Source organism: Rhineura floridana, chromosome 8 (genome assembly GCF_030035675.1).
Source record: "Rhineura floridana isolate rRhiFlo1 chromosome 8, rRhiFlo1.hap2, whole genome shotgun sequence".
Classification (NCBI taxonomy): Eukaryota; Metazoa; Chordata; class Lepidosauria; order Squamata; family Rhineuridae; genus Rhineura; species Rhineura floridana.
The window spans coordinates 7,645,807-7,660,774 of record NC_084487.1 but is presented as its reverse complement, the minus strand read 5'-3'; the positions used below and the strand labels follow the sequence as shown (position 1 = coordinate 7,660,774).

The following is a 14,968-nucleotide window of genomic DNA, read 5'->3' as shown; positions in this document are numbered from 1 at the left end:
TCACTGTCAGGGGTCTACCCAGGAGGATGGATAAGCCAGATGCAGAGCTTGGAAAAGTTACTTTTTTGAACTACAACTCCCATCAGCCTAATCCAGTGGCCATGCTGGCTGGGGCTGATGGGAGTTGTAGTTCAAAAAAAGTAACTTTTCCAAGCTCTGGCCAGATGTGCACCAGGACTCAGCAGATGACAAGGAAGGGAGAAGAGCTTACTGAGTCCACTCTGGGACTTTATTGGGATAATGGATCTTTCCCCAAAGGTTCCTGTAGGCCAGTGGCAGCTGGTGGCTTCATGTCAATGGAGTGGGATCTGCTCCAGCTTTTAGACAGAACTTCGAAGGAGCTATCAAGGTGCTTTTAGGGCCAGCTCATCCTAGCTCCAAGGTACAGGAAACTGACAATGGGCACTTCCACTGTGGCACAGCAACCCCAACGGTCCAGCTGTGTCTAGAAGCAGCTGGCAATACACTGGTGGGAGTGGGGAAGGAACTGAATTTCACATCCTGATTGAACTTTGCAGCCAATTCATTGTGCGTAGGCTTCCAGTAACATTTAATCAGGCACCACTTTGCTAAGGTGTTCTTTTGACCTATGCAAGTTAACAGCCAAAACATCTGACATCTGATACAGTGCTTGTCATAAGGATGATTTTTCTATACAGAACAAGTGGCAGAAAATGAGGAACATCCTTGCTAAAGACAGTAATTCCATACAATTTCTCTCACGCACGCATGCACTCGCTGCTTGAACTAGCTTTACAGCTGTGCTTGGAGAGGTGACAAAACAGTGACTCCCAGATGCCACAAGGTGGCAGCATCTAGATGAAAGCAATCCACAGTGATTGGAATGGGGAGAAATGCACCTGCAATCAGGTTTTGATCCTGAAGTAGTATCATTGGAGAGGAGGGAAATTTTCTCTCCAGTTGCCTCTTGGTTGGGTCGGTGCATTGGGCAAAGAACAAACCTGATAAATCTTCCAGGAAGAATCCTGTCCTGCTTTGTAGTGAACCCAAGGTAAAGGTAAGATAGAAATGCTTCATAAAGACATTGCCATTTCAACTACCTGTTGTCAAAAACAAGATCTGGACATATTTTGCAAGATACAAGCTCCATGCAAGTGCACTTTGTGGAAGCAAACTCCACATTAACAACGGCTATGAGGAAAGGTTGCAACATTTGGTGATTTTTGGTTGAGAAAGAATGGAAAGAAGTGGGGAAATGATCATGGAATCATTGAACAGTAGGAAAGGGCTTCTAAAGCCACCAAGTCCAACCCCCTGTTCAATGCAGGAATCCATGTTAAAGCATACCTGACAGGTGGCTGTCCAGCTACCACTTTAATGCCTTCAGTGTTGGAGAACCCACCACCTCCCTAGGTCATTGGTTCCATTGTCATACCATTCAAACAGTAAGGAAGTTTTTTCCTGATGTTTAGCCAAAAACTGGCTTCCTGTAACTTGAGCCCATTAGTCCATGGCGTGCACTCTGGGATGATCGAGAAGAGATGCTGCCCCTCCTCTGCGTGACAATGTTTCAAGTACTTGAACGTTTCAAGTGCTATCATATCTTCTGTCATGCCTCCATTGGATGAGTCCTCAGAGGAGGATGAGGGGCAGGGGATTGGCACAGCAGGCCCAGGAAAGAGGGAGAGGGAACAAGCAGACCCACCCCAGAAGCAACTCCAGACCCCCACCACCACCACCGGTAGATGGTCAGGATACAGCGGGGGTCCCCAGTCAGACTCTGGGAGTGAAGAGGAGGCCCCTCCACCCCCTGCAGAGCAAAGACGCCTGCAAGTAGCAGAGCAATACAGGCGTTCTGGCCTTTGAAGGCTACAAGCTCCTGGGAGTCAGAGGGCTTATTGCTAGCACCTGAACCAGGGAGGGGCACTTAAAAGGCAGTGAGACACCATTTACCTTTGGCTGGAAGCATCGTCAAGACGCCAGCATCAGACCCTTGCCAGCCGTGCCTTGAAACCCAGATTACTGTCATTAGAATATCGGGCCTTGCTTTGTTCATCTGCCTTTGCCTTTTGGAAGACAACCTGGTACGTTCACTGAGATCCCTTGATCCTCTCCCTTGCTTATGTTCGTTACAACCAAGCCCCTGCATAGGCAGCTGCCGGCTAATTGTTTTACAGCACCATATATCACCTTGGTGCAGCCACCAGAGACTGACATCTCTCCTCAGTCTTCTCTTCTCCAGGCTAAACATGCCCAGTGCTTTCAGTCTCTCCTCATAGGGTTTTGTTTCCAGTCCTCTGATCATCCTTCTTGCCCTCCTTGGAACCTGTCCCAGTTTGTCTGCATCCTTCTTAAAATATGGTGTCCAGAACTGTATTCAAGATGAGGCCTAACCAGTGCTGAATAGAGGGGAACCAATACTTGGAAACTATACTTCTGTTAATGCAGCCTAAAATAGTATTTGCCTTTTTTGCAGCCACATTGCACTAGAGGCTCATATTCAGTTTGTGATCAACAATCCCAAGATCCTTCTTGCATGTAGTATTGCTGAGCCAAGTATTCCCCATCTCATAACTGTGCATTTGGTTTCTTTTTCCTAGGTACAGAACTTTGCACTTGTCCCTGTTGAATTTCATTCTGTTGTTTACAGCCCAATGCTCCATGACAGATGCGTATAGATTATGCATGGTCTGAAGAAGGTGGATAGGCTCCCTATCTCATAACACTAGAACCCAGTTGGGCCATCCAATGAAACTGAATGTTGGAAGATTCCAAGCAGATGAAAGACTTCTTCTCTACACAGTGCATAGCTGAACTATGGAAATCACTATCACAAGATGCCGTGATCACCACCAACTAAGGTAGCTTTAAAAGAGGATTAGACAAATCCATGGAGGAGAAGGCGATCAATGGCTACTAGCCACAACGGCTGTGCTCTGCCTCCACTGTTGGAGGCAGTATACTTCTGAATACCAGTTGCTGGGAGTCGTTCTGAATAGCAGGACGCAGGACTAAAGGGCCTTTCGTCGGATCCAGCAGGGCTCTTCTGCGCTTATGTTTTTCCCCCTCTTTATGTAGTAAATACATTAGAGCAACTATTTCATATTGCTCCTGATTCCAATGGATACTACAGATTAGTATTGGTAGCCCATTAAATTCTACACTCTCTTCCTCCCTCCCTCACAATTTCCCCTTATTGGGGAGAGAAGGAACTTTCTTCTGCTCCCACTAGTGAAGAGCACATTTTCCCCTGGAGTCATTAAATGTTGATAAATTTCAGATCTCTAAATGGAAAATTACTTCGTAGAACCATTTATCTTTAAGTTTACATACCCCTTCATTGTTTTTTTTTTGTCTTCTGTTCAGAGCAGTAGGAAGAAACGCTACACCTCCCAACTTCAAGGCTTTATTCATCCCGATGAGACTTTCCCTGCTGGCTGGCTGGCTGGCTGCTGTATTGTGATGTCATAAAGGACCACTCATCACAACTTCTCATTGGCCAACAAGTATGACCTGGACCCTTTTTACAATAGCTCTTAGTGCAAGGGTGTGGGGAAACTTTTTTCAGCCCAGAGACCGCATTCTATCATGGGCACCCTTCTAAGGACCATATGCTAGGGGGTGGGCAGAGACAAAGAAAGAAGAGGGTGGCGTGACAGGCAAAAGTGGGCTGGGAAATGAATGTGACTCTTACCCTTGCACAGTAGGCTGTATTCTAGCCATGCAAAAGTCAAAGGCTTCCACACACACATCTTTCCATCCACCATCTAGGCAAGCAAAAGGCATTATCAGAGTTCACATTCCAGCCACGCAAAACTAATCGAGGAGGGTGCAGGGCTGGGGAGGGGATGTGAATGAACTGGAGAGAGGGGCCTGGGGATGGGGTAAAGCCTGGGGAAAATCCTGAGGGCCAGACAGAGTTGCCTGGAGGGCAACGTTTGCCCCCAGGGCTGAGATTCCCTATCCCTGTCTTATTTATTTATTATTATTTATTTGATTTTATCCTGCCCTTCCTCCCAGGAAGAACTCAGGTTGGCAAACAAAAACACTAAAAGGACTTAAAAACATCTTAAAAACAAAAGAGTTTAAAACATATTAAAACAAAACATCTTAACATCTTTAAAAAATAACTCAAAAAAATCTTAAAAAGCAATTTCAGCACAGACTGATAAGGTCTCCACTTAAAAGGCTTTTTGAAAGAGGAAGGTCTTCAATAGGCACCAAAAAGATAACAGAGATTATGCCTGTCTAATATTTAAGGGGAGGGAATTCCAAAATGTCAGTGCCGCTACACTAAAGGTCCGCTTCCTATGTTGTGCAGAATGGGCCTGATAAGATGGTATCTGCAGGAGGCCCTCACCTGCAGAGGGGAGTGACTGACTGGGTATATAAGGGATAAGACAATCTTTCAGGTATCCTGGTCATGAGCTGCATAGAGCTTTGTACACCAACACCAGAACCTTGAACTTAGCCCAGTAGCTAAAAGGCAGCCAGTGCAATTCTTTCAGCAGCAGGGTAACATGTTGGCAATACCTGCCCCAGTGAGCTGTTGCATTGCTGCATTTGCACCAGCTGCAGCTTCCGGATCAACTTAGATTAAAAACACTCACATGGAAGACATTCTTGGATCCTGAAAATTACAACCCCTGGTGTATCTTCTCTACATGGACCCTTCTCTTTATTTCCCACATCTGTGAAGAATCCCTCTATTCACGTAGACTTGCTTTTTGCTCCTTTGGCCATTTGCACTGAGTTTTTCACCACCGTCCTCCAGAATTCCTCCAATTCCTTTCTGATTTCCATCATGGTGGACATATGGAACACCAGCAGCTTACGTGATGGAAGGAAAAGAAAGGGGGGGGAGGGACATATTCACCATCCCATTTTTTCCTTCAAAGCTCTCCAGGGTAGGGGGTAATTTCAAGAAGAGCTGCAGTAAATGAAGAACAGCTTTCTGAAGGGTTGAGCTCTGAAAGACTAAATAAATGAAACGTGCATGCTGTGAGACTCAGAAATCTGGGAATATGAAGTGTCTACATGGAATGGAAGAGCGTGCACACTGAGAGGAAGGCTGTCATGGCTTACTGAGAAACCTTTGCAGACCAAGGGTCCAAAATGTTAGTTGCAATCGGATTGGTAGCACCGTCTACAACAGGGGTGGGAGACCTCTGGCCCTCCAGATGATGTTTTACTCCAGCTACCATCAGCCCTAGCCAGCATAGCCATTGGCAAGGATGATGGGAGTTGCAGTCCTGCAACATCTGGAGGGCCCCAGGCTCATTTTAGCCCCTGTCATAAGGGTTCAGCACTTGAACTTTGAAGGGGGCGGGATTGAGAGCTCAGTTCCTTATGTTTTTTGATGACCTTCTTAGACGAATTTTTTAGAAGGCTATAGAGAAGGGTGACATTCAATACTGGTCCTACTCAGAGTAGACCACTGAAGTTAAAGGGCTAACTTAGGTTCATTAAGTTCAGTGGGTCTTCTCTGAGTAGGACTTAGCTGAAAGCAACCCAAACGTTGCAAGCCTATATTGGAGATGGTGGGCTTTCAAAAAAAAAAAAAAGGCTCTGTTCACCTTTAATCTTTTATATAGGTTTTAAAAAATCTTTCGTATTTGTATTGGGATTTTATTTTTGTAAGTGAGACTTCAGCAGTCTTCACACATCACTGCAAACTATGGTTAACCTTAACTATGGTTTAAAGCTCAATGCACAGTATACTGATGAACAGGGAGAAAGCTGCAGCTTCGTTGCTCTCTTCCTCCTGCCGCCGCCATGCTACCAGAAGCTAAGCCATGGTTTGTCTTGATGTTACAGCTGAAGCTTGTGGTTAGTTCCCCCCAAACAAACTTGCTCTCAGCACCTTGGCAGCAGCAGGAACAAGACAGGAGCAGAGTGCCTGTGATTTCCATCCCGTGCACCTTTAAACCATGGTTAAGTTTAACTATGGTTTTAAACTGATGTGCAAACCAGGCCTTTGTGTGGAAAGTGACTAATAAATGTAATAAATAATTATAATTTCAGCTGAAGATCTTTCGTCAAGGCTCAAAGTGCTGAACCTATGCAGAGAGAAGTATGCACCGCTGAGTTCAATGGACTTTATTTATTTATGGGTCAAGACAGCTGCCTGCTAACGTGATGACCTCCTATACTTTACACCTTTTCTCCCATTAAATAAAAGGAGCTCCATACCTTTTCTCTCAGAATTGTAGCACTGTAAGGATTACAGCAAGACAGAGCATGCAGAGCACTTTGAACTAGGGTTGCCAGGTTCAATCCCTGAGACTGATCCTGTATCTTTAGGAGAAGAGAAAGTCAGCCAAGTGCAGGTGTTCTTGCAACACCGTAATGGGAAAAACCACAAGGTGGAATCCTCCCTTTCCCCTGCACAACTTTGAAAGATGCAGAAGACCTCTTGGTGGCCAGCAACTTTGAACTCTCCAAAGAATTGTGACTGTACTATGTTAAGCAGTACTAAGTACTATTCGTACTAGTCGTACTATTACTAGTACTATTACGACTTAGGATACTGGAGCCCAGGTGTAGAAAGGGGACATTTGGAGACCAAGTGGATAAGTGCAGCCACCAAGGAAGGGTTCAGGATTACGCCCTGGAAGCACCTTTGGTGCTTTGAAACTGCACTCCTTGCACCCTCTTTCAATGAGCTTATGGCAGGTTCACATCTGACACCTTTGGTCTCCCCTGCTGCCATTCTGTGTCGCTTGTGCCTTAGGTGTGTGAATGCCCAACTGCCCAATGGCAGCCCAATGGCTCATATTCCCATGACCCAGGCGGTAATGTCACATCCTCAACCCCAAGCCAGATCTGATCGCGCCTTCCAGTCTCTCTCTTCAGCACTATGCAGCCTCCGCTTTGTCTGCAACAAGTTCTCTCCACTAGCACTTATCAGCCACCACCATCACCAGTTTCCAGTCTCCAGATCCCCAGCGGGAACGCTTTCCAGAGCACACCAGGAGGTGGGTTGCCCACCGTCATCTGTGCAGCACATTTTCCATCTCCTGCAAGTGGCTTTCAAAGCAGCTCTCAGCTGGGCTGTTTGTACAAACATGTGTATTTACTGTGTCAACACACATTAGAGAGCAAACATATTCTGAGAAAAAGGAAACAGACTATGAGCAAAGACCCTTTAAAAAATAAAACAAAGCCCTGCTGGGGATGGCTTTCATCTTCCATTACTGGATGTTCTCTGAGGAGATCCAGACATGGAGAACTCCACACGTATCTCACAAGAGCTGCCATTTTTTTTAAAAACATGCACACATACTTCACAGCATGTTGTCTGTTCACACAGACGTGCTAGTGGACTTGGGTTGGCTATAGCAAAGCCTTCTGGTGCTTATAGCATCAGTTATCTCAAAGTGAAGAGAATGAAAGAAATTGGGAATTGACAGGTATCAAGCCAAGCTTAAGGGAAGGCCAGCCACCCACCAGACTCCCTCTCCCTCCAAACAGTCTAGACAAGTGGTTCCTAAACTTTTTTTCCCCACAGGACACTTGAAAATTGCTGGTGGCCTTAATAGACCACCTAATGATTTTCTGTAGCAATGGTAATGCACTGTGCTAGATGCTGCATGATTTTAAATGGCAAGTTATCGCTTCTTTATTTCTTATATTGTATTCTATAGTTTTAGCCCTTTCAAGCGCTTGCCATCAAGAGACAGCTATTTTCTGGAATCTTGATTCTCTCCTGCTTGAAATCCACTATCTAAACAGTTGGGATTTGGGTCCCATCTCACTGTCCTCTAGACGGCAGGCGTATTTGTGCAACTCGAGCCAATATTTACAGAAACAGCCTCTTATCCAAATAGCCAAAGCATTGGCAGGCCCAATAAAAGCCATTCATGCCTCCTTGTAAAGGAAAGAAATGGTTCCAAAGATAGTGTGAAAAAGACGCTCAAAAAGAAAACCAACTTCTCTCCTCCCCCAACCCCCCATCTCTGTGCATGCTGCTTCCAGCTGTTTGGCAATGTCTATGAGCTCCTCCATTACTTTGGCCCTGTGACAAGAAGGTTGAAACACATGGGGAGATTTTGGTTAAATGCCTCTTCTTCCACCATTGTGGCATTATTATGAGAATATCTTCACTGACCAATGGTCTGTTGGAATATATGAGGTTCAACTCCAACTTGGTGGGTTGAGGCTGCATGGGGTTAATAAGGGTAGCTAGAGAGAGCTAGACCTCTTGCTGGTTGAGGCTATACCTATCCCTTTGATCCTCTGCCGTCTCTCCCCTTCCTGCTAGGCTGATAAGCAAAGGAATGTTGATCCCAGTTCCTTCCCGCCTTTCTCAGTGTTCTCTTTCTCTCGAGAGGGGAGCAGATATCTTTCCTTTGTCTCTCCTCTCAACCAGGATGAGGGCCAGCACTGGGACCAGTGCAGGCTGCTCCAGCATAGCCAGTTAGCTAGATATAGAACTCTTTCCTATCAAGCATGTACTTCCAGGATAAAGTAGTTGTTTCTTATTTTAAAGCTTAAAGTCTCTGTCTGACTAATTTGCAGGGAAGGTAGAATCTTAGCAAAGATTCACACACACACTAAGCTTGCTCAATACTCTCCGTTCTGCAGCGCTACGCAACTCTGCTACGCAACTCAATAGAAATTCCGACATGGTCTCCTTAAAGGCTACTGTTCAAAGCAACACAAGACCAATGCCATGTACTGAACCTGGCAAACTTAATGCCTAAGTGGACCAGCCATGCCTCATCATTGCTGATTGTGCCGCTTTGACGTTCTGCCCAAATGCAATCTTAGAATTGTTCCTCTGAGCTTTTTTGGGCAAATGAAATGCCCTCAGACTTTAGCACCACCAGCAAATTCTCAGCTGCCAAATGCTAAAGTTAAGCGCTTACTTAGGAGTAAGTATGGGGGATGAATTCAATTCTGTTTGCATTTAAAAGTGAACCTACTTAATTCATACTTCCAAAATAACACAAGAACCAAGATACAGCCATCCTTCTAAATGCACGCTTCTTCAAATTTTGCGGTGCAGTCTTCCAACCAAACAATGTGTACAAAAAAGGCATATATTAGAGGAAAGTGTGCATAAAAATGCATATATTAGTAAAAATAACAATTAAAATGCATTATATTAGGGTGAGGGCCTACCACCTCTCTTTGCTTCTCTTTGCTAGCTCGCCAACCCTGCTACATAACCCCCTCTCCCAAACCACACACATCTTGAAGCAAATATAATTCCATCAAGAAAAAGGCACATTAATTACATGATAAAGATTGAGGTTATTCCATTTAGTAGTAAGACTGCATTTTAACATGTTATTGCAACCAAGCAGAATGCACATGGGTTGAAGCAACATGTTGTTATATGCCTTCAAGTCGATTATGACTTACGGTGACCCTATGAATCTTTTGGATATATTCATAGGGTTTTCATGGTAAGAGGTATTCAGAGGTGGTTTACCATTGCCTTCCTCTAAGCCTACGGCACCCGGTATTCCCAGGCAGAAAAGGAAGAGCAGGAGAGGCCTTGAAGTTAACTCCTCCAGAGTTAGCACCACCAGATCAGCAGACTGAGTAGGCTCACAAGCAGAGCTTGGAAAAGTTACTTTTTTGAACTACAACTCCCATCAGCCCCAGCCAGCGCCATGCTGGCTGGGGCTGATGGGAGTTGTAGTTCAAAGAAGTAACTTTTCCAAGCTCTGCTCACACGTCACCTGGCACTTTCCTTACTATGGTTTCTCTATTTGAATTATCGCAATTATTTCTAAATCTGCATCTATATATTTGAAGTACATAATTTTATGCAAATTTATGCCCTCTTTTTCGGTAATGCAATCCTCTTTTTTCAGCAGTGCATAACTGGACACCCTAGCGAAGGATAACACTAATATCTCTGGGCAGGGAGATCCATCATCTGGGTGCTGCCACTGAAGAGTCCCTTTTCTTTTTAGTGTAGGGATGGGGAACCAGTGGTCTTCCAGAAGATGGTGGACTACAGCTCCCATCATCCTTGACCATTGGCCATGCAGGCTGGGGCTGATGGGAGATGGGTGCCCATCTTAACATCTTGAAGGACATAGATTTTCCATCCCTACTTTCTAAATGTGGAAAGACGTGAAGACGAAACCAAAAGGGGAGCTGGGCTTGCAGGATAACTCCAAATACTTGTTTGGAGTGTCTACCCAGACAGTAGCTTGCCTTAGGATCTGTACTCTGTGTTCACCTGTCTGCGCTCCTTTCGCTCCCTTGCCCACACACTTTGCCAGTGATGGATCAGGGTATGCCGAGCTGATTCTTAATAACTGTACAATTTACTTAACAAATTTTGAGCTTGTAGTACAGCTTTGCTAATATGTTTAATTCATTGTTACATTTCCTTCAGGTTAATGGTTTAAAGGGCCCCTAACAATTTAATCTCTGTAGTTATTAGGTAGTGCTTGTTGCTTGTTAAAATGGAAAACGGAGCCGGCCAAGGAGATTTACGTGTGATAAACTGGGCCAGAGGGAGAAAGACACGCACACGCACACACACCTCTTAATAAGTTAAAGAGGCTCTCTCCAGGCATGCTCAGTGAATCATTAAGATAGATTCTCTGCCTTTCCCCTTGCAAGGCCTGACAGCCAAGGAGTCCCCAAATAGCTCCCGAAAGGAAAAGAATTTCAAAAATGAGTCCCATCGGAGGAGCAGCTTCTTTTTACTTTTAATCATTTCGGCAGGGATTTTAATGTGCAACAACTGATATGGTGCCTGTCCTCATAAGAGTCCTTTGAAATGTAAGAAACAACCTACATGTTACTTTATGGATGCCTTTTTACAAAAAGAAAACGGCAGAGCCAATCCACACCACCACAACGAAAGGCGTGAGTGATATTCATTCATGTTTAGTACTGGGTCGCCGTCCATTCCCCACCTCCGCCACCACCACAAAGAGAAACTGCTATGCCTCCTCACTGGTGGAACAATAAGAAAGTGAACTGACAGGAACTGGGGTTTTGTTTGTTTGCAGGATCAGGCTCTTTTCCCAGCTCTTTTCCCAGCTCTTTTCCCATGTACAGCTCCCACAGACTGCCACATTTGTAATCCACTGAACCCCATGAAATCAGCCACATACGCTGACTTTTGGTAGCTGATGTTTGCAGCAGGCTCACTGTACGTTTCAGGCTGTCGGGGAGAACAAGGCCATTAATCCACCCTAACACAGACCTGGAAGGAACTCACCTTGCATGTGCTATAAAGCCGCCTCTGTAGATCAGCTCTGGGGTCTCTGAATGAGAAGAAACCACCACGGCCAGCACTTTGCAAAAAGGAGTGCTCATTTTAGTGCGTGACCCAAGAATGTGGCTCAGACCTTGGCCAACCTTTGTGGGTGTGCGTGTGTTTGTGTGTGCGTGTGTGTGTGTGAAAACAACCCCTTGAAGACTGAATTATTGGGGGTGGGGAGATGAAATCAAAGAGTTTTGCATGAAACTTAGATGAGGCAGCTAGAGGGTTTTGTTTTTAAAAGAAAAGCTTTGGCACTGAAGCTTTCTTTTCTTTTCTGACTGTGTACACATCATACATCTAAAGCAGATTTTCCCCCTCCCCAAAGAATCCTGGGAACTGTAGTTTGTTAAGGATGTTGGGAATTGTCACTCTGTGAGGGGTAAACTACAGTTCCCAGGATTCCTTGGGAGGTGCTTTAACTGTGCTTTAAATGCCTGGCCTGTACACAGACAGGCCTCAGCCACCTCATTTTTAAAGGGAAGTCCACCACCAATAAAACGTTCTTCTATTTCAACCACAGACACCAAAAACAGCCAATATCCCCCCTTTCACATGTAGGGAGAGGGAGGGGATTATTTCTGTGAAAGTAGGGTGGTGGATATTCAACCCAGGCTTAGTTTATCTGCAGAAACTGCATTCAGTTGTGTCAAACTGCAGCCCCAGGACAAGCAAGGGATGGGAGAAGAGGAAGCGCATGTGGAGCATTCCCTCAAAGCCTGACAGATCGTCTCTTGACTGCAGCTTCCCAGCAGCACAACGCAGGTCAGTATGAGTCCATGACACATTGATACGCCACCCACAACCTTCATCAAAGCAGAGTTGGACATGCAGACCTTGTTTGTTGCAGATCTTCCTACATTCAGCTGTATCACTCTTAAACTTGAAAAATAACAACAAAACAAAAAATGTGCTTTTGGTGGCTGCTGCATTTTCTTGTCAATGTACTGGCACTGCTGTAGAGTTGTGTCCATTTTAAAAAAAAAATCCAGTTCAGACTTTTGTACAGTATGTTGTTAAATTATGGAATTCACTTCTGCAACTGCTGGGGATGGCCACTATTTCCTTTTCAGATGGATGAGAAGAAGTCAATTGACAGTTATTATTGAACAGAACCTCCATGTACAGAGACAGCATACCTCTGAATGTCAGCTGCTGGGAGAGGGGCAAAAGGCAAGAGAAGGCAGTTGCCTTCATGCCCTGCTTTTGAGATTCCTGAAAGCACATGATGAGCCACTTTTGGAAAAAGAAAGCTGAATTTGATGGACTGTGGCCTGATCTTTTCTTATATTAGGAGATTATTTTCTTGTTTTTACAAGTCACATAACCCAAATCTGTTGTTGTTTTTAAACTGTTCCAAGTAGCCATGTATGTCAAACCAAATTGCTTCCCTTTGGTATTGACATCTTAGATGTTCCCAATGAAAAAATAAGAATGTTGAGGGTTGGGTCACATACACACTGTGCATTTAAAGCATTCTTATTCCACTTGAACAGTCCTGGCTTCTTCCAAAGAATCCTGGGAACTGCAGTTTGTGAAGGGTGTTGACAGAGACCCCTATACCCCTCACAGAACTACAATTCCCAGAGCGGTTTAGCAATCAATCCATCTTCCCAGGGAACTCTGGGAATTGCAGTGCTGTGAGGGGAATAGAGAGGTCTGCCGACAACTCTCAGCACCCTTAATAAATGACAGTTCCCAGGTTAAGGTAATCAATGGCTACTAGCCATGATGGCTATGCTCTGCCTTCACAGTCAGAGGCAATATACTTCCAAATACCAGGTCCACTCAGGACCTCCTTCTGGGCTTCCGATTGGGACATCTGGTTGGCCACTGTGAAAACAGGATGCTGGACTAGATGGGCCACTGGCCTGGTAAGGAGGTCTCTGCAGAAGCTCTGCTAGCCTGGGAGAAGACCTGTCCTGCCCCTTTTACCCCAAAGTGACTTTGGAAGCCTTCACCTATGATGAATGGGAGGAGTCCGCACCTCTGCTTACAAAGATACTGTGCATGTCTCTCCAAAACAAGCCTCTGCTCAGAATAATGAAGTTTTGCAGGAGATATAGTAATGGTTTTCCTTAGGGGTGGGGGTTAATGGTTACTCCTTTGTTTTTAAAGATTGTTTTATTACATTCATAATATTGAAAAGTTGTTTTTGCTTGCTGTTATATTTGTTGTTATGTTACTGTTTTATTATTTTTTGTTATTAGGAAATTGTTTTTGCGATGTATTTTTGGGTGACCTTGGGCCAGCCACTGCCTCTCAGCCTCATGAAAACCCTATTCATAGGGTCGCCATAAGTCAGAATCAACTTGAAGGCAGTACATCTACATTTTTTTTGTTCACCTTGTTGTAAGCCGCCTTGAGCACATTTTTTGTGTGTGGAAAGGCGGCATACAAATAAAAGAATGAATGAATGAATGACCCAGCACGGCTCTTCTTATGTTATGTTCTTATTCTTTGGGTGAAGTCATGACTGTTTGCAATATCATGCTGCTTTAAATGTAGGCTGCAGATGTGTCCTAACATGCATATTGAATGAAATGGACTGCCTTCAAGTCGATCCCGACTTATGGGCGACCCTATGAATAGGGTTTTCATGGTAAGCGGTACTCAGAGGGGGTTTACCATTGCCTTCCTCTGAGGCTGAGAGGCAGGGACTGGCCTAAGGTCACCCAGGGAGCTTCACAGCTGTGTGGGGATTCGAACCCTGGTCTCCCAGGTCGTAGTACAACACCTCAACCACTACGCCTCACTGGCTCTTGCATATCAAAGAACTTGAAAACAGTCCAGTTCTCCCCGTGCCTTTCAGCCATGCCAAAACTGTATCCTCCCATGGAGCCTTCCAGCCTGGACCAGTGAAGGTCACAATGGCAAAGACTTGATAAGAGCGATGTTGAATTTTGATCCCTGTGCAGGAGCCGCAGCAGGCTCAAGAAGAACATTGTCAAAGCTACCGTGTCGTATAGTCACCCAGCGCCCTTCCTCGCTCTCTCTCCAGCCAACAGTGCAAGCAACCTACAATCCAGTCTGTCAAAGGTTTCTCTGGCTGAAATGTAAGGATTTGTGGACAGGACCATGTTGCACTAGAGCAGAAGCCCCTTCCCTCCACGCACACCTCCAAAGGACAGGTCAAAGGACATTGATGTAACACTCCCCCCCTTGCTACAGCAGAGTCAAGATTCTTGCAGTGTGACATGCCTCAAGCTCAGTGACTCCCAGGGAAGTGTCAATAAATATTTATGAGTGTAAACACAAGGAGCAGGACACTTACAAGGCATACACTGCAACTTGGCACAGGGAGGAAGAAGCCTGCTAAAGTCAGATGACCTGCAAATAATAAAATCCATAATCTCTGGCAGAAAACAGACCAGAACTACTACTTAAGGAGGCAGTCGGGGGTATTAAGGGGGGGTCACATGGGAGTAGCAGAAAAAGCCACACTGGGCATCTGATTGCACACAAGGCCCAAATGGTTGCATCTTGAAAAGCTGAAAAGGGTAGGAGAGGCAACTGAGTAAACTACTTTTCCCTGACTTCCTATTTCGCTTTAGGGGAAATGATTGGAGCAACCCTAGGATATAGGATATCCTGTTTTACAACAAGGATTTTCCCCATCTGATCCAAACGTGTCCCTTCCAACTCGGGTTTGGCAATTCCATCCGGCCTTAGCGGCGGAGCCTTGTTCATAGAAAGTTCTCCCCAGAGAGGGAAGCTGCTAATTTCAAGATGTACCATAACATCCCGCATTCTGTACCAGTTGGTGTG

The 14,968-nt window shown here is 45.1% G+C and overlaps 1 protein-coding gene and 1 long non-coding RNA gene across 10 annotated transcripts in view; one reads left to right on the top strand and one right to left on the bottom strand.

Moving 5' to 3' along the window:
• The window catches only part of PLXNA4 (plexin A4), a 748,486-nt gene that overhangs the window by 384,609 nt on the left and 348,909 nt on the right, over window positions 1-14,968 (bottom strand). The gene's annotated exons all lie outside the window — the stretch shown is intronic.
• On the top strand, window positions 1,914-6,159 carry LOC133390136 (uncharacterized). The gene is made up of 4 exons (XR_009764308.1): window positions 1,914-2,045; window positions 2,562-2,822; window positions 3,328-3,467; window positions 5,986-6,159. It is a non-coding gene; the product is annotated as an uncharacterized LOC133390136 (long non-coding RNA).